This window comes from Sphaerodactylus townsendi, linkage group LG07 (assembly GCF_021028975.2).
Source record: "Sphaerodactylus townsendi isolate TG3544 linkage group LG07, MPM_Stown_v2.3, whole genome shotgun sequence".
Classification (NCBI taxonomy): Eukaryota; Metazoa; Chordata; class Lepidosauria; order Squamata; family Sphaerodactylidae; genus Sphaerodactylus; species Sphaerodactylus townsendi.
In genome coordinates, this window is record NC_059431.1 from 93,149,992 (window position 1) to 93,169,852 (window position 19,861).

Consider the following 19,861-nt stretch of genomic DNA (forward strand, 5'->3'; position numbering starts at 1 on the left):
TGAAATAAGAATTTTGAAGAGTTTTATTGACGTTATGTTATGCCACATATAATGTTGACTGCTCACTATAAAATCTAGACATCAGTAGCACAAATGCGATCATCTTGGACTTACAGTCTGGCAGCTTTGAACAGGACAGGTTTCGGATATTCAAAGGACTTTGTGTAAACTGGAAATTCTTGGGACCAAGGCAATCTAAGCTATAAACCATGCCACTGTAACTGCACAGGATTTGGACAGGGTTTCTCCCACCCCCAATCATACCTTAATGTTTGTTTGTTTACACAGTAACATGAATTACTGTAGATTTCCCAGAAAGCATCTTAGTATTGTCTCCTGATTTCTTGTTGATCATTAAGCAACACAAGTTGTCCAGGGTCAGAAAACTGAAGAGACCAAATATAAACATGCATTATTATAGTTCCAGGCTACCAAAATTGGGAGCAGTTTCAGATCAAGTTTCACTTAGCATCTGGATAAGTTACATCTAAGCAAACTGCTATGAAGGACTCTGGTAGGCCTCATTATCTTTTCTTTGATTCACACTAGCCCTGTTCACATTACAGTGAATGCATGTACAACATGCATGTATATATGTACACCTGTACGTAAGAAACAGCAAATGTGTGTTTATTTTACAAATGAAATCATAGACCAATAACTGGATAAATTGGGGAGGGGGGGGTTAAACCACACATTCAGTTGTATGTCCATCCAGTTGTATGTGCAACAAGCAAATATAAAGAGAAGTGTGCATAGTACATGGATTATACATGTCTTCTCTATACCTTGCCCTGTTTGCTTTGAATAGAAGTATACTTTGTTTACTGAAGATCCCCAGCATATTCCTGAGTGACAGCATCTTTCACAATCTACCAGCAGCAACAAGGGGAAGTACTTTTACTCAACTGTACTGTTTCAGGCCCAGAAAGAATGTGGCTAAATGTTTGTATATTGGTTAGTATCATGATGATCACTAAAAATACTGATATAATTGACTACTCCCTTCAACCCTACTGTGAGTCCAATAAGAAAGAAACCAATACCAGCAAAGGACTTATTCATGTTATTTATAACTGAAACATCAGATTCAATAAACAGTAAATAGGATTTGAGTTGTAGAAGTCTTTAAAAAGTCTTTAAAAAAAGAACCGAAGTAATGTGTAAGTTAACATGACACGCAAAATGATGCAAAATTACACAAATGAAATAATAAATATACAAAGGGAGCCAACTCACAGCAAACTGTAGTTTCCAACAGTTTCCAATAATTTATCCAAGTAACTTAGTGACGCCTTTTGCACAGTTCTCCCCTATGTCCTGTGCAGTGACAAAGGGAGGGAAAACTGCGCCTGGGACATGAGCTGCCCGTGCGCCCCCTCTCATCCCACCCCCTCTTGGCTCCAACAATAATACTGAGTCTAGTATTATACTGAGGCTCTTAATTGAGTTGGTGAGGGTCAGTTGAACCCCACTAAAAGTGGGAGTACAATGTCCTTCAAGATCTCTACTTTCCCAAACAGCACTATTTTATCTTTCCTGTCAAGCATTTTGGAATCCAGTAAGATCCATGAGTCTTCATGGATGGACCATGGATGGGCCATTTTAACTGATTTCCCTCATCTGAAGGGTGTTGGAGCCACATTGACCTTGGTTTTGAGCAGGTAGTAGTCAGCCCATGGTTCAGGGCAAATCTGCAGCCCTGAAAGCAAACCTTTCCTTAATGATTCCATGCAAAATATTAGGTCCAGGTATCACCTCGTCTATGTATTGAACCAGTCACAAACTGGAAGAGATCCAAGGCAGACAAAGGAACTGTAAAATCCTCAGCTGCCCCACTGATTTCCTCAGTACAAATGTTGAAGTCCCCCAGAAAAACAGCTCTGAGTGTTTCCAGCACTATATGATGGAAACTACCATGTCTGCCAAGTCAGATAAAGTGCCCACTGGAGTATTAGGCAACTGGTAAACAAGTGGAATGCCAAATCTATCGCTAATGTGAGGAGTATACAGGCAATGCCAGTGATGGTTTGCACTGTAAGTTTGTGGAAGATGAAGTACTCACAGAGACCATGCCTTCTCCCTGGCCAGTTATGTGTACTTGATGGATGTCTGGGCAACCAGGTGGTGTTAGTTGGGAAAGGCACATCACAATGTTTTCTTCCAGCCATGTCTTTGTATCCCCCACTTCAAAATAGAAGGAAAAATCCCAAAACCTTTGGGGAGAAGTGGAGAAGAAAGACGGACCATCAATTTCCTCCACCCACCTAGCAGCTGCCAAGCTAAAATTGGGCTGTACTGCTCTCATCACCAGGTGAAGTGAGGATCCTGCTCCAAGATCAAACTTTCCAAGGCCTCATGAAGACCACAACAGCAGCAGCAGTCAGCACATCTCAAGTTCTTGGAAGAAACACTGAACATCACACACACACACACACACACACGTACTCATTCTTGCTGCTGTGCCTTCTGATGAAAAATGGATTTACTTGACAAATTTAATTCTGAATTGCTTTAATTCTTTTTTTAATTATATATTATCTTGGGAGTTGTTATGGGTAAAAGGCAGTCTATGTATGTGACAGATATATAAATAAGAAACATTGCAAATGGGAGATTAAAATTGGCATTGGTAGACTGTTGTTGTTTCTAATGGTAGTATAAGTGAGTTGATGCAATTCGATATGTGCTACCAGACCAAGGATCAGCAATTATAGGGGAATACCAAAACATGACTGAAGGGGAAACTTTACTTTACCAAAACATGTAAGATTTAAGATGTAAAACTGATTTTTGGATTGTAGTCTCACAAAGATATCAAAGGAGGTGGAAGGAGAAACTAATTATTTTTAATTTGGTGGTTCAGACCCAGGTGTGTTCTTTCATATTTGACACAGAAGGGAGCCCTTGCAAGGGTGCAGTGTTTCACTGATGACATAAAAACAACCCACACCTGGCCAAGGTACATTCTCAAGCAGCACTTAGTAAGCAGAATGAGACTACCAGCGCCACAAACCATTGCAAGAGTTTCTTTTTCTCCTGTGCACCTTGTCTACATTTCTATTCACACTGGATTATCCTCTTACATTGCACATAACACAAAGCTTTTCCAGTTGTTGGTTTTATCTATTTATTCTCTGCTTCTTTTGTCCAAGTCTTAGGGAAGACCAATTCTATATCCATCTCTTCCTCCCCCTACCAAATGAGCAAAGAATCAATAGTGTATTAAGCCCCAGAGTGTGTTTCCTGCAGGAAGTGAGCTGTTTCTCACTGTGTAATACAGGGAATTTGTATTTAAGGGGAGCTGTTCTACTTGAGGGGGGGAGGACTATCTCTAAGAAGATCGTTTTAAGCTGTCAATACTTTCAAATTCTGCCAGGATAGATTGCTAGAGAATGGTTCATGTTGGTTGGGACATGATGAAGCAGACAAGGATTAGCAATGGATTAGTTTAAATAAGTACTTATTTGTCCTAGCCAATGACATCTTTCCATCTGTCCTGAGAACTACATGTCAATGAACCATTTTACAACTCCATCAATGAAACTGAAAGGAGGAACCATTCCTCTGGGGAACAGTCTTTCTATTTTCCACTGCCACATTCAGGGCAGGGACAATATTGCAGATTATTATTTTTTTTGATCCTTTGCTGAAAATAAATTTGCAGCAGAGTGATGCAAATGGTTACTGGTGTGACAGAAACGGAATCAGGGAAGAACTAAAGTTCCCCCAATGCAGATTGTTCGAGTTGTCCCCTTTCTAGAATTGGACATTTAATGAAGTCATTGGCAATATCTCATATGAGTTCGTGCTTCATTGCTTAATATAACTTTCTTATTTTCTGCATCAGAAAAGATTGCACATAGCCTGTATCAACTGGGAGATGGAAAGTTTACTGATTTTTTTCTGAAATGAAAGATTAGGTCTTTTTTTTCATATATGCCATCAAAAGAAAGATGGAGTTGTCTTAAGTTTGCTTACAATTTATAGATAGGTCTAAGAATAAAGATAATTTGGGGTATAGTATTTTTAATGAAGGTCATCTTACATGTGGGGACACTTTTCTTTTGAGTAAATATGGTAATTACCATAGGAGAGGATGAAGGAAAGAAACTTGTCAGGAAAAAAGGCACAATAGGAGAAAACAACAATTTAAAAAGGCTTTTTTGGAAAAACAGGAATTGCCTTTAGATTTCAGCAAATAGGGACCAATGTTACTCAAAAGGGGATCCCTCACCCCCTATAAGTTTCCTTCTTCCTTCCATGTTCACCACTTATGGATATTCCACAGCTTCTAGCCACCCATATTGCCAGTGGGTCTGGCCTAGCTCCTGCCCTCTTTTGCCAGCCCATCACAGCTTATCCCTTCATTGTCATGATCATTGCCAGGGCTATGGGGGTTCCTAGCCACCATTGCTACCACCCCCCAGGCCAAGCGTTGCTCTTGGCCTCCATTGTGGCCCCATTGTAGAATCTGCTTCCCCCACCATAGTTGCTGCCATTGCTGGGGCCACCACATATCCCAACTCCCCCAACCATCACTACCACCACTACTGGGGCCTGTGTACCTCCTGACCACCATCACAGGGCCTGCCTCAGCTTCTCCCACCTAATATTCCTGCTCCCATCACTGGGCTTGGCATGGCTCCCAGCTTCACAACCATTATTGCTGACAATACCACTAGGCCTAGCACACCTGCCAGACTCTATTGCCAGGTCTACTGAGGCTGATTTGATCCTTTGTCATCTCTGCTGCCACAGGCAAGCCTGGCACATCTCCTGACCTTCACCACTAGGGCCTGTTGATGCTCCACCCTCCTATATCATTGCTGTGATCATCTAGAAAAGAAGGATGAGGTAAGTGCATAGTCTGCACATGCACAGATTTTACTGTTTGCGAGTGAGGAGATTTAAACCCACTGACTTAAAGAAAAAAGTTTGCAGAACTATCTGTTAACAATCAGTGTAGCCATGATCGATAGAGTTGGGTATTCACAGATTAGGCCATGCTTGACTATTACAATGTAAGATTTTCAAACTTTGGAGTAGTTTTTCTAAGATCATTGAGAAAATACAGGTAAAGAAGAGTGAAGATTATTGCATATTTAATTAGAACTACAGTTTGGAACTCCCTGTCATCTGAGATCAGAGTCCTGTGGGATGTGGTGCAGTTCCACAGGGCTCTGAAAAAGAGATGTTCTGCGAGGCCCAGGATTGAGGCAGCCATGTTTTATCATCTAATGTGATCCCCCTTTCTCTTTCTCTTTCTCTTTCCCTTTCCCTTCCCTTCTTCCTTTCCCTCCTCCTTTTCCCATTCCTTCATTTTCTCCCTGTCCTTCCTAGTTCCTAGTACCCCTGTTCTCTGATGGTTTTGGAGATCTCATCAGAGGGAGCTTGTGAATGGGTGAGTGGTGATTGGGCTCCATTCTAAGCTGGTTAAGCTACTCTGAGGGCCTGGAGGGTCAGATTAAAAGGAGATCTGTACCATGACCCTGCTGAAACTCAATAAACACATGGGTTGCTTGGTTGTTTTGTCTCTGAAGGAAACTCCACTCAGATATTAAGAAGGAAAGCTTGTGAGAGTGTAGGTAGAGACAAAGAGACGGATTGACTTCCTGAGGGTTAGCTGGAATTCCTGCTCTTTTAAGCAACTTGTGTGCTAGACAAATCTAATTGTTTTTGAAATACTTGCCTGAGGGTAAAAGAAAGGGCTTTTTAAAACCAACAGTACTAACTGACTAGAGAGTCACCTAAAGTGGTGTGTTCATAATTTTAAATAAATTAAATGTGACAAAGATCTGTGCCAAACTTGTTGCCCTTATAAAGAAAGATACTGTAACTACTTGTATATAAACTCCACTCTGTATCAGCCTCTTGTTTGTAAAGAATTGTTCCTCTGCCAAAATCATTTTTCCCTCTTGGTGTATGTAAATTAAAAAAAATCATGTTCATTTTTTTTACTTTAAAGAGTCTCTGGTGCCGGCTTTTTATTTTTTGACAAAGGGAATGGGGTTAATTTTGTGTTTTTCTACCTGCCTGAGAGATGCCCAGCTGATCAGTTAAATTTTACTGGTTGTGGTGGGTTTTCCAGGCTGTGTGGCCATGGTCTGGTAGATCTTGTTCCTAACGTTTTGCCTGCATCTTCAGAGGTGAATCACAGAGAGAAGTCTGTTACACACTGTGTCTAGACAGACTTCTCTCTGTGATACACCTCTGAAGATGCCAGCCACAGATGCAGGCGAAAGGTTAGGAACAAGATCCACGAGACCACAGCCACACAGCCCGGAAAACCCACCACAACCAGTTAAATTTGGCCATGAAAGCCTTCGACAACACAACAGCTTTACTGTTTATTATAAATTATAAAGATTGGAAAAATACAAAGGGAAATAAATCAAGTAAAATAACTACAATAACCATCTGCATAAAAATCAGTTGGTAGCTGCTCAGTAAGCCCTGGAAGTGACAGGTGGAACTTTTGGTGGGAAAACTGGAGAGCATCTTGCCAGGGCAGGACAGGGGGAATTTGTCCTACAGATAACATGTAAATCAGGAATCTGAGGCAAATCCTATGATAATTCATCAAGATCATCCCATTTTTGCTACATGTCATATATATCGGGCAATTGATTTGTTATTATGAGAATGGGTAGTGTTTTTTTCCAAAGTAAGCATTTGTCTGCAATTTTAAGGCTATCCCTATCTTAAAGTCAAAAACTTGTGTTTCACATTATTACTACTCTCCTCAATTTAAAGATATTACAGTCCACAAAATAGCCTCATAATGCTCATCCAGAGACACTGTGTTCTTTCTCTTTGAAATTTAATTTTGGCAGCCCTCTTTGTGACTATTGTTACTTTTTCTGTCTCCTCACTTATGCTACAGCTGGACTGCCAACAGCCAAAGCTGTTGCCAAATACAACTCTCTAATAGACAAAAATCAGTCCCCAGGATCTCAAGCTGTGTTTTAGTGGCTCTGAATTTATGCTGGTTGCAATTATAACCAAGGCACCAATTCACAAGCAGCAGAGCCTGGGCAGGATGAGAAAGGGAAGTGCTAAGAATATTGATGAGGAAAACGAATTGTTCAGGCAGACAAAGCATTCATTAGCCAGAGGTGCTGAGTGGCCCCCTGTTGATATAAAAATCATCTGATCTTGTCTTTGCTAGGGGGAAGGCAGACTTCATTGACATGCATGTCTGACTTAGACAGTAAAAGCCAAGAAGCAACTTATTTAAAAGGAATGCTTACTATGAAAGCTGCAGGCAACTTCACTTTGTCCAATCTGTGTCCCTGACTGACATCAGCTCCTGGCACAAACCCCAGGGCCTTCAGCTGTCTGAAAAAAAAGTGTTGGTTCTAAGAGAGTTGTACATTTTTTTAAAAAAATATTTGTCTATGGAATATTGGTTGTACAAACTCGTTTCATTTGGGATTCTTCTTTTTGTGCTGTGGAAGGTCTGTCCATCACTGACTATTAGCTATGATGAATCCATGCAATCTCTATGACAAGAGGAATAATATTTCTGAATACCAGCTACTGAGGGAGCAGCAAAAAAGAAAGTTTTGGGATTCAACATGCTTGTTTTAGGTCTTCCAGAGGCAACTTGTTGGCCACCATGTGAACCAAGCTTATGGACAAGATGTTTTATTAGTCTGATCCATGGTGGCTCTGATGCATAATCAGGAAGATTTCCTTACAGAAATACTGGGTTGTTCTGAATATCAACATTTACAATGAGCAGGCCGTTCACCACTTTCCATTAAGACATGATCTACCATTTTAGAATAATTGCTGGTGGGGTTCCATTTTTAGGGGCTTTCAAGGCAAGGATGGAGCAGAGATGGTTTGCCACTGCTTTCTTCTGCAGTCTTCCTTAGTGCCCTTCCATCCAAATATTGACCCTGCTTAGTTCTGAGAACTGGAAAGGCTGGGCTACATCATGTTTCCTTTTCCTCCAAAATTAATCTGCCCTACTATATTGGTCTTCTACTTGTGGTGACATTTCTCTTCCTAAACTTTTTATTTTTTGTGTTTATTGTTACAAAGATCTAATGGCTTCTGTACATATAGAACTGGATGTTATCTCACTACACTGTGGCCCTTGTAGTGTTAAATTAGTTTGTACAAATCTCATGACACGCTGTGACAACAAAATGGAAAGAAAGTAGTTCTCATGGTTAAGGATTCCTCAGGCTTTACAGCCACAGATATCCCTTCTTATGAAAAAATATGTGCATACATATACAAGCTCACACAGAGAATCTTAGTCAAATAATGTTTTGCTAATTTTAGCAGAATACAATGAACAGCTTTTCTATATTCTGGCATGATGTGACAACCTGGTCTGGAGTATATGACTCTGCTGTCAGCTTACACTAAAATTGTATACAAGAGCTTAAATGTCACTGGGAATGATTATAAGTTTATGACTGCAGTTTGTAAGATTGAAGATGAAATGGAGGAGGGATTCTTTGCAAACTTAGTCAAGTTAGACGAGGGTTCCCAATTTTGTAGAGACTATAGACACTTTTGGAATTTAACAGATGGTGAGTGAAGATGACCACAAAATGGGGGGCAGTCATAAAATGGCTACCACTGGGTGCTGGCACCAATCATAAAGTGTTGGGAGGTTGGAAGCCAAACATCTGTCTGCCAAAGGGGCAGATTGAGAACTCTCTGAAAACCCAAAGGTGATATCTCATGGATTCCTCTGAAACACATCTTACTTCTATGAGGTGAAAGAAAGCTAGAAAGAATATGAGGGGTCTCGAGACCCAGGCACCACTGCCTGTATTATGTGTGGGGGGCACATTTGGCCACTGGCTGCTGCTGCTTACCCACCCTGCTCACTGCTTGCCCTGCTTGCTCGCCCAGGTCACTGCCCACCTGTGCCATTTGCTCACCCACCGAACTCTCTGCTCAGGTGGACACAGAGGTGCACATGCACAATCACATTAAAATGCACACAGGCATGGCACAGAGTCACCAGACTGCCTGAGCCTCCCTCCATGTGCGTGCACCCCCTTGACCCTAGGAGTGCAGCAACCTTATTGCCCAAACACATCAGGCCAGGGAGAAGAGCATGTGAGGCAGGACACATGGTATCTAGAGCAAAATATGCCCCTCCCTTCCCTGGCAGCAGTCTTTCAGCTGGACTCTCTGGCATGTCACAGAGATGCATCCGGCAGACTTGTGCTGCCATTGCTACTCACTCTTCACCTCCTTTGGCCTCCCTCCAAGAACAACTTTATGCCAACTTCTGTTGCTGCCTCCCTGAAGGCACCCCGAACCCTACAGAGAGTCAATTGGGGGCTGAAGACAATGGGAAGAAGACAATGGGACAGGGCATCCAGGGTGAGCCCCAAGCACTGTTTTTGTCAGGTACACCCTTGGGGAGAGGCTTTTGTTTTAAGGAAGAGATGATCGGTTGAAGAAGCCAGTGGACATTAGGAAACCCACTGGTAGACATCACTGTTCCCTTAGGTACCACACTGGAGATCACAGGGTAGACCATGTCTATTCCAAAAAGGCATCATTATGCTGCAAGGCTTGTTGAAGTGAAGGCACAATGGCTAGCAGTTGAATGGCAAGCATTAATTAGATTTGTCTCTAGCACTAACTGCAGCATACAGGTCTTTGGTAAGGAATAAAGCAGGCATAACAACAAATTTTGACACTTCTTATATCCTCCCAAGGTCTTTCAGTCCAACATATTCTGGTGGGCTCCAATTTTTGCAACAGTTTTTTTCAGATATAAATGCTCAGTGTAAGATCCCAGAAAACTGGAAACAGAATATAACCAGTCCCATCTTCAGGAAAGGAAAGAAATCAAACCCCACAAACTATAGACCTATAAGTCTATTAAACATCTCCTACAAACTCTACACATGCTTTGTTCTAGATAAATTAAATGACTGGGCTGAAGAGAACAAGATATTCATTACTAAACAGGCTGGTTGTAGGAAAAACCATAATACAATAGATCAGTGCACAATTTTACACGATCTAATTCATAAATACACTTCCTTTAAAAAGGGAAAATTATTTGTAGCATTCATTGACCTCTCCTTGACCTTTGACTCTACAGATAGAGATATGCTATGGTCTAAATTGGAAAAAATCAAATATGAATAAGAGGATGATCATAATCTTGAAAGAACTACACTCAAATATAACTACCAGAATAAGAATTGGAAATAAGAATTTGATCATGGACAAAATTCCCTTAGAGAAAGGAGTTAAATAGTTAAATGGAGCCTATTGGCTCCATTTCTCTTCAGCTTCTATATCAATGACTGTATATCAGGCTTAAAATCTACAGAAGTTTTTCCTCCATCACTTGAAGGGAGAAAGATCCCCCTCCTACTTTATACAGATGATATGGCTGCCAAAATAGGGATTAATAGTATGCTAAACCAATTGGTGACAGATTGTAAAAATAAACTAAATATAAATTACAACAAAGCAAAGAAAGTGTCTTTGGAAGGAGAACAAAGACACTTAAATGGCAGATTGTTGGACAAGAAGTTTAACAATTTAGGATTTATAAATTCTTAGGTATAGTTTTCCATACTTCCCTATCCTGGAGTATACAAATAAAAGAAAAAAAAACATCAATAGCAACTCATTCTATTAACTCATTATTAAAAAAAAATTCTTCACAAACGGTGGTCAATTAGTCCCCCCAGCCCTAAAACATTTTCAAGGAAAGATAATTGCTCAAGTTCATTACAGAACTGAAATCTGGGGCTGGAAATTAAATATAATTAGAAAGCACTCAGAATAAGTTCCTTAGAAAGATCTTAGGCCTCCCAGGCTCCACACCAGTCTGTTTGCTCCACTTAGAAACTGGTGTTCTGCCAATAAAAACAAGAAATCACCTTAGGCTGCTCTTACACTATAAAAGATTAACAGGTCTATCTCAGGAAAATTTAGCCAGTCTCTGTTTGGGTTAAAGGAATCAAACTAATATGCGGGAACAACAATTACATACACTATTAAATCTCTATGAGATATCCTCCCTAGATTGTATCAAGGACTTGAAGCTAGTAAAATACAACAACAACTATTTAAAAAAGATATCCTCATGGATTAAGAAAGTGCTGCTACTTCAAATTTTGCTCCCTGGTTTTCAGGATAAAGAAACAAATGTCTGGCCCCCTATCTCAATAATCTCACAAATGCAAATCTGAAGCCCTTTCTGCACAGCAAATCTAAAACGGGTTGCAGGTGGGATAAATTAACCCATCCTCACCCTGGGCTGTTCGCATGGGACAGCTAGCCAGTGCATCAGCCCGGGTGCGAGCCTTCGCATGGAGGCACAGCGTTTTTTTAATTTACCTTCCACCGATGTGTAGCTTCGCAGACAGGCACGAATGAACCCCCACAGCCATAATATACCCCTTTGTGGCTGCGGGGCTCCGCAGATGTGAGCTGGGATATATATACAAAAAGGAAAGCACACCTGACTAAAGCATCTCCTGTCCGGCCATTCGGTCAGCCACAGTTGCGAGGCATATTAAAAGAAAAGCCTGGGTTGGGGGAAATTGTGGAGAGGACTTGCATTAGGAGCAGGATCCATACAAAGTTCCCCCCAACCCAGGTTTTATCCCATCCTTAACCCGTGTTTATTGGCCGGTGTGGAAAGGGCCTAAGAAAGGCTTTTACTAGCCTTAGATTTCAATCCTTTCCCTCTAATTATTTTCATGGAATATAAGCAAATAAGGCAATTGCCCAACGTATTTTTGTTTGTGGTTCCAGCCAGATGGAGGATGGTCTACATTATGTAATATCTTGCCCTCTATACCTCCATATTAGAAATAAATATCTTACAAACATATTAGAGAAATTGAAAGATGGTGAGGAAAATAAATTGTGTTTTCTTATGTCTGATGTTGTTTTACAGAAATCACTCAGGAAGTGGTCTCTTTTATGTTCTTATCAATTAAGCTTAGAAGGAAGGAGCACAATTGTGTTAGCATATAGACATAATCATAAGATGCTGTTCTGACATTGTTATGATTTTAATTTTGTCTTATGCTATATAACTATTGGTTTTAATTTCTTATGTAATTCATATGTGTAATTGCTGACATTGTATGGCCTATGGCTAACAAATAAATACAAGGCGATGACGACACTTCTTATACTAGCACAACAGGATACTGATTTTAGATGGTGTATGGGGTATAAAATCTGCTTGGATAATTCTTCTTTTGTAAGCAATGTTCTCAGAAAACCTTGCTTCTATTATAATGGCAATGGAATCTGGTACACATGCAACAAACACAAGATTACAGTGTTCTGTAAGAATTTTCTGACAGGCGTCTAATAATTTCACTGAAGTTATCCAAAAGTCAGCAGATTACACAGACTCACATGGGCATGGATGTAAATCTAATACTACACTCAACATTACTGTGCAAAAAAGGGCATCTAAGTAAACATCATGAGCTGACCTATCATTTTAAAAAGCACTAAATTCAATGGTAATGTAATTTTGTGATAGGAGATAACCCAATGACTACTGAAAATAGGGGATATAGCTCATAATGGAGATTAGAAGGATTTTCCAAATTTAGAAGGATTACAATCTGTTTCTAGCTTGAGGGTTGTTATGAGGATAATTTTTAGACTGCCATAGGTTTTATATGTCTGGTTTTTTATTGGGTTGTAGTTGATGGTTGTTAATTTTAAGTGTTTTATTATTTGTATGACTTCATCTAGCTTCATTTTGTGAGTCACCTTGAGCAGGTTTCTGAAGAGATGTCACTTGAATTTTAAATTTTAAAAAGAGACGCACATCTAAAAACATCCACAGTTTCCACAATAAGATCTTCCACCAACTTACTACAATTGCTTGAAGAAATCAGACCCAGCAATATTTCCAATATTTCCAATTAGAGGAATGAGGAATGGATGTGAAATAAGTAATGTTTAGGAAGCTGAAAGCATGGTTTTAAAAATGCTTTATGTTACTGACAGTGCTGTTCTAAACTCTTCTAAGTCCATTCACATGAATGAGTTTAGGATTGCACTTTTAATCAGGAGCTGTGGAGAAGGGAAATGAGTAATCAGATCCCCTCCCTCCCAAATGAATGTAATGGAGAGAGACTGTGAACTGTATTTTTAAAAATGAGATTCCTAATAACAGCGTTCCAATAAATCAGCAATGTCTCATCAGAACAAAAACTCTACTCACAGACTACTAGGGGAAAAGGTGAGGAAACAATTTAAACCAACTATTGCTATTTTAAGTCACACAGTAAATTCTCTCAGACAATATACTGGAAGGAGGAGAAACTTTGAGAATATAATTGATGGGTATAACCTATTTTAGAGAAACAGACCAACTATGAAAGAAGAAAGAACAGCATTATATGCCAGGGATGACACCTTTGAGCATGTGCATGACTTAAAGGAAGCCAGGTTGAGAGCATCTGAGTAAAAATTAAGAGAGTGGGAAACAACAGTGATGTCACTGTAGGGTCTATTACAGACTCAATAGTTGGATGATGTTTTCCTGAAACAGATGACCAGACTTTCAAAAAGGAGAAAAGTAGTATTAATGGGAGATTTCCCCATTAATGGGTAGTATTAATGGTGAATTTATTGGAAGTCAAACTCTGCCAAGGCTATAAGGTCCAACAAATTTCTCACTGGTCTTGTAGACAATTTCATGGTCCAGAAGGTGGAAGAGGCAACAAGGAAACAAGATCTGCCCCTAACCAACAATGGTTAATGGGGTGGAAGTGGTAGCACCTTAGGTGGGAGTGACCATGTTATACTGGAGTTTGTTCTACAGTTGAAAGAGGGTGCCAAGTGTAATCAGACATGCATTCTAGACTTTAGAAAAGCTGATTTCAGTAAACTCAGGAAACTACTGGGTGTGATCCTGTGGTTAAGAATACTAAAAGCGAAGAGAGTGCATGATGGATGGGTGTTTCTTAAAAGTGAAATCTTGAAGACAGAATTTCAAACAGTTCCAATGAGGAATAAAAATGGGAGGTGTCTAAGGAAACCAGGATGAATGTATAAAGAACTTTCAGCTAAGCTGAGATTTAAAAGGGACATGTACAAGAAATGGAAAAATGGGGAAATCATCAAAAAGGAATTCAAACAAATAGCCAGGACATGTAGGGAGAAAGTCAGAAAAGTTTAAATGAAGACCAAGTTTAGGCTTGTTATAGATATTAAAAACAATTTTAAAAGGCTATTTTGGTTATGTCCATAGCAAAAGAAAGAAAAGGATATGATAGAGTCACTGTATGGAGAAAATGGCAGAATGCTAACAGGGGACAGAGAAAAGGCAGAACTACTCGACACCTTCTTTGCCTCAGTCTTTTCCCAAAAAGGAGACAGTGCTCATCCAGGAGAAAATGGAACAGAAGATGCAGTAGGCGAAATTCAGTACAAAATAAAGAGGTAGTGCATGAATAGCCATGCCAGACTAATCTTATCTTTACAGTTACAGACTTGGTAGATGAAACCAACAGTGCCAAAACTAACAAAATGAATTTCAACAGAGGTGTTTTTCCCACAGCCAATATATCCTGGGATGTGAACCATCCCAGTTTGGGCATGACTTCCACATGGCTTCTGGGTCTAACTTGGGCCTGCCCCGTGAGATTTCCCTTATCCCGTGCCTTTCAAAAAATGATGAAATTGGGGATTCTTTTTTTTAAAAAAAAACATGCCGCTCCCGCTCTTATGATGCACTGCAGGAGTCAGACTGCCTCACCAGCTGCAGCCAATCAAACAGCAGAAAAATGGGACAGTTCGTGCATGTGTGGCAATGTCAGTGAAGAAAATGAAAGTAAACCGGGGGCCGTACACAATCACCTGGAGTTCTTCCTCCTGGCCTGAATGCGCTGATGGGCTGCTGTGAAGAGAAAGGAACTGAGATGGAAAAATGGGGAAAATGCCAGATATAAATGTAAGATGTATGACCCCAGTTTTCCCCCAGAATATTTTGGCCATGGGGAAAATGCCAGATATAAATGTAAGATTTAGGCAGAAAAATAATGAAATGCACAGATATAGGATGGGGGATACTTGGCTTGACCACAGTACATGAAAGGGAACTGCGAGTATTAGACCACAAACTGAACATGAGTCAACAGAGTGATGTGGCAGTCAAAAAAGCCAAATCAATTCTGGGCTGCATCAATGGGAGTATACTGTCTAGATCGAGTGATGTAAAAGTACTACTCTATTCTGCATTGGTTGGACCTCACCTGGAATACTGTGTCCAGTTCTGGGCACCACAATTCAAGAAAGATATTGACTAGCTGGAATGGCTCCAGTAGAGGGCGACCAAAATGGTAAAAGGTCTAGATTCCATCCCCGATGAGAAATGGCTTAGGGAGCTAGGTATGTTTAGTCTGGAGAAGAGAAGATTAAGAAGTGATATGATAGCCATGTTTAAATAGTTGAAAAGATGTCATGTTGAAGATGGAACAAGCTTGATTTCTGCTGCTTCAGAGATTAGTACAAGGAGTAATGGGGTCAAGGTAAAGAAAAAGAGATTTCACCTCAACATTAGGAAGAACTTTCTGGTGGTAATTTATTTATTTATTTATTTATTTATTAGATTTTTATACCGCCCTATCCCCGAAGGGCTCTGGGCGGTGTACAACATTTAAAACGCAATATAATTAAATAAACATTTAAAAGCAGCGATAAAATTTCCCAATATAATTACCAAGTATAAAACTCAAGTTCAGATTTAAATTTAAATTCAAGATGTAGGTGGCGTCCAGTGTTCCGAAAATATAAAGTCCCTCCCTCCCCGCGGTAAAGGGAGGCATAGAAAGTAGGAATCTCATTAGGTGGTTAGCTGACCCAGAGATGTTAAAAAAAAAAGGGCCAAGGAAGGGGGCACTATTAGCGGCTGGTTCCTCCAGAAGGCCCGGTGGAACAGCTCCAGGAGTCTCTACAGGCCCTGCGGAACTCCCTAAGGTCCCGCAGGGCCCGGACAGCTGGTGGAAGAGCGTTCCACCAGGCCGGGGCCAGGGCTGTAAAGGTCCTGGCCCGTGTGGAGGCCAGCACCGCGATTGCCCGAAGTGGCCAGGAGTTACCACCAGTAGATTGGCCTCCACACGCCCGATCGGAGAGGCCGCGTAGGGACGTATGGGGTGATGCGGTCTCGAAGATACGATGGCCCCAGGCCGCGAATGGCCTTAAAGGTCAGCACCAACACCTTGAAGATGATCCGGAACTCTACTGGAAGCCAATGCAGCTGCCGCAGCACAGGCTGAATGTGTTCTCGAAAGCCGCTGCCTGTAAGCAGACGTGCTGCTGCATGGTGAACCAGTTTTAATCGCCGGGTCAAACGCAAGGGAAGGCCCACGTAGGGACTGTTTGACAATGGAATGAACATCCTCAGAGGGTGGTGCAGTCACCTTCTTTTTAAACAAAGGCGGATTCCGCATGGGTCAAAAACAGCAATGTGAAAGCAGTGTAAAAGGGTTTAAATGATGTAAAAGAATATACACTGTTTTCACACCGTTTTCACACCGCTGTTTTTGGCCCATGCAGAATCCACCAGAGGCTGGGTGGCCATCTGTCAAGAGTGCTTTAATTGTGTCATCCTGCATTGCAGGGGGCTAGACTTGATCGCCTTGTGGTCTCTTCCAACTCTATGATTGAAAAAGAATCATTTCCTTGGAACGCTTTTTCCCCCTGTGCTATGCAGACGAAGAAAGCCAAAACAGTTCCCTGAACATTTTAAATTGCTTGTAACGAATCAGCCCTAGACAATCACCTAGGGCACCACAGTTGGAAGGGTGCCAACCAACCCTATTGCCCCCACCTTCCTGTAGCATTGGAGGAGGAGGTGATTCTGGAATAAGAGAACAGCCTGTGAGGAGTCTGCTTCTTCAGTCCTCCATCAGGGCAGGACTATTTTTTCCTTCCCTATGATGCAGAGGAGAGGAGGCCATGTGGCAGCTTCCTGCTCACTTGAGTGCAGGGGGTGGGATGAGGAGAGTTGGCAGTAGCTTCCAGTCTCACTGCAACTTACCTTGGCATTGCAGGGGTGAGCTAGGAGGATGAGCAGTATCTTTTCACCTTGGCATCATATGGAGGGATGAGCAGAGCAACGGGGAGGAGGGGGGCTATCCCACAGTGCATGGAGGGAAACAGAGATGTTCACTGTCTAGGGAACCCAAAATCCTAGGTCTGTATATCTATTATTATAATCCTGAAAATATTTGACAATGAAGTGGTTAATTGTTTATATTTATACCTTCATTATTTCTTATACAGTCCTTACAGACACACATACACATATCTACATGTGTATGAATCTGTGTATCTGTCAGTATAGATATATAGATTTAGACGATTCAGATATTTGCATCAGGTGACTGACAACGTTTTAGCAGTGGCTGAAAATCTACTCCAATGTAGATAAAAGGTCTTGCATCAAATCTAGAATATTAATCATTAATACACATCGTGGCACGTTGGCATATGTTATAGTAATGTGGGTAAATATGCTGCTATGGCAATGCAGGAAAAAACAATGAGAATGTAACCTCAAGTTGGGCTGTAGTAATTATATTACATATCCCAACAGCACGTTTGATATGAGCCCTGATGGGAAGATACCCAGCAAGGAACATAATGACATCCCAAATAACACAAGAAAGAAACAGACACTAAGGGAATATAAACAGGAAAAAAAAGTAATTAAAAAGATGACAGAAAAAAGCAGAGACAGACAGACACTTCCACTCAAACTTCATCAAGCAATTGAACACATTCAGTTGTGTTTTTCCTGTACCACAAAACAGCCTATACAAATTAATTTAAGCTGGGCCAAGTGGATTTTGCTTTCCGAAGTCCAATTTTGATATGTAACATTTAAAGTTCCCCAACAAGGTTTGACTTAACCATTTCACTCGGATTATCTGATAGCATGCTACTTTTTAAAAAATGCACTAAGTAAAGCTTTCAGTAAACCTTATTGAAGCTTTCAATTAACCAATGGTCTTTTGGGAAACAAATCAAAAAATGAAAAGCCATTGCTGATTTTTGCTAGGGGGGTAAGCAAGGGGAAAGAGGACATAATCAGTGGTTGTCAAATGTACGAAAGAACAACTCCTGGTTAACCAGAATTCCAATAAACTGCTGCGAGGAATGCCACAAGATCACAACGTTTCCTATTAAATTCAATGACAAATAATATCTATTAAATGCTTAACAATTGTAAAATAGGTTTTTAATGGAAAAAGCAAGGCCCAATGCTTCAGAAAGACTATGAATATTCACAGATCACAGCTAGCCCTGATGATTATATTTCCATTAATAATAGAATGAATGTGTGACACAGTGTGTTACATTGATTAGCAGAATCGTTTTTTCCCCATCTCAACTGTTACATATTTAAAAGCTACTCTTCAGCTGGGGGTTGGTGCAGAACTGCCAATGAATCTTGCCTAAAGCAAAATCTCACAGCAAATGAAAAGATCCCTGCTCAAGCAAGACAAGGAATTCAGAGGCAAGTATGATGAGATTAGACGACTCCCTTCAAGGAAGGTGAGGGAAGAATTCTGCAGTTCCTAACTAGAAGTGCCAAGGAAAACACTGATAAGTTGATGATATGATAAGATAAGTTGATATGTCCGGTTTTGAGAGCAGAGCACCACTGGCAGAAGGCACAGAAAACACCTCAGAGCCTAGAGAGTCAGGCTGAAACTGCAACAGATCCATGGTTACAGATGGACTTTGTTCATGCTGAGTGGCTCCAAGTAAACCAGAGGCCAGATGAACTACTCAAAGAACTGCAAGAGACTGCTGGGCTAGCTGACTCCAAACCTACACTTGAAAGTCCTTGTGTTTCTGATGTTTTGGACAGTGAGCTGTGTAGAGAGAGCAGAAAGAAAAAGAACTCTGCTTTGTGGGGACAAAGAATACAGTTAATTGTGCCACTTAAACACCGTGGCATCCTCACTACTGTCAAGAACGCCACAAGAGGTCCAGAGGCGGTTCCTGTTCCAGATGCGGAGGTGAAGACCATGACCTGCATGCAGGAGACCCAGGAGGATTAAGACCAGAGTCTGCAACACCTCTTCTCAAAGCATCTTGATGTGCTACAGGAGAGCACCGGCTTCAGTCCATTTGAACGATGGATTGGGAGAAAACCCAGAGGCCCGATGGACATTTGTAAAGAGGCCCAAACTGGTCAAGAATCCATTGAGAGCCAGGACGGTGTCAATGATGTGCAGGACTTGAAGCAACATCGAAACAAACTTAAAGAAGAAGCAGCCACAAACCTCAGCAAAGCGCAACACCTAAAGAGAAAGTGCCGTGATTCGAACAGCCAACATCGCATCTTTCAAGCTGAAGACGAAGTTTTAGTTTTGCGTCCCAGACCAAAATGGAAACTTGAGGTGGTCTGGGGAGGTCTATCTATTATAAAAGAGAAAGTGTCTGAAATGCATTGTTTGGTTGCTGTGTGTTTTGATGGTGAGCACATCCATATATATGGTAGGAACATCCATATGTATGGTAAAAAGTTAAAGCCTTACCACAACAGAGGTAACGTGGTAAAGAAAGTGACAGGTGCAAAACCTCGAGCTTGTGATTTTACAGGTAAGGGTAAGTTTAAAAGGAAACGTGCCATGTCTAAAGTGGTGTCACCATCCACAATGGCCACTCAGCAAAACTGGCAACTTAACCTTGCCATGAGCAGGCATGATGGTCTAACTAGGATTTGGGCAAGCACTAAATGGAAGCCTTACTGGAGGGATAAAAGCAAAGCTTACCCTGTGCACAATTCACTCACCAGTAAAATAACTAAGCCATGTGGTGCACAACTAGTAAAGTAAACTCTGATGCACTGTCTAGG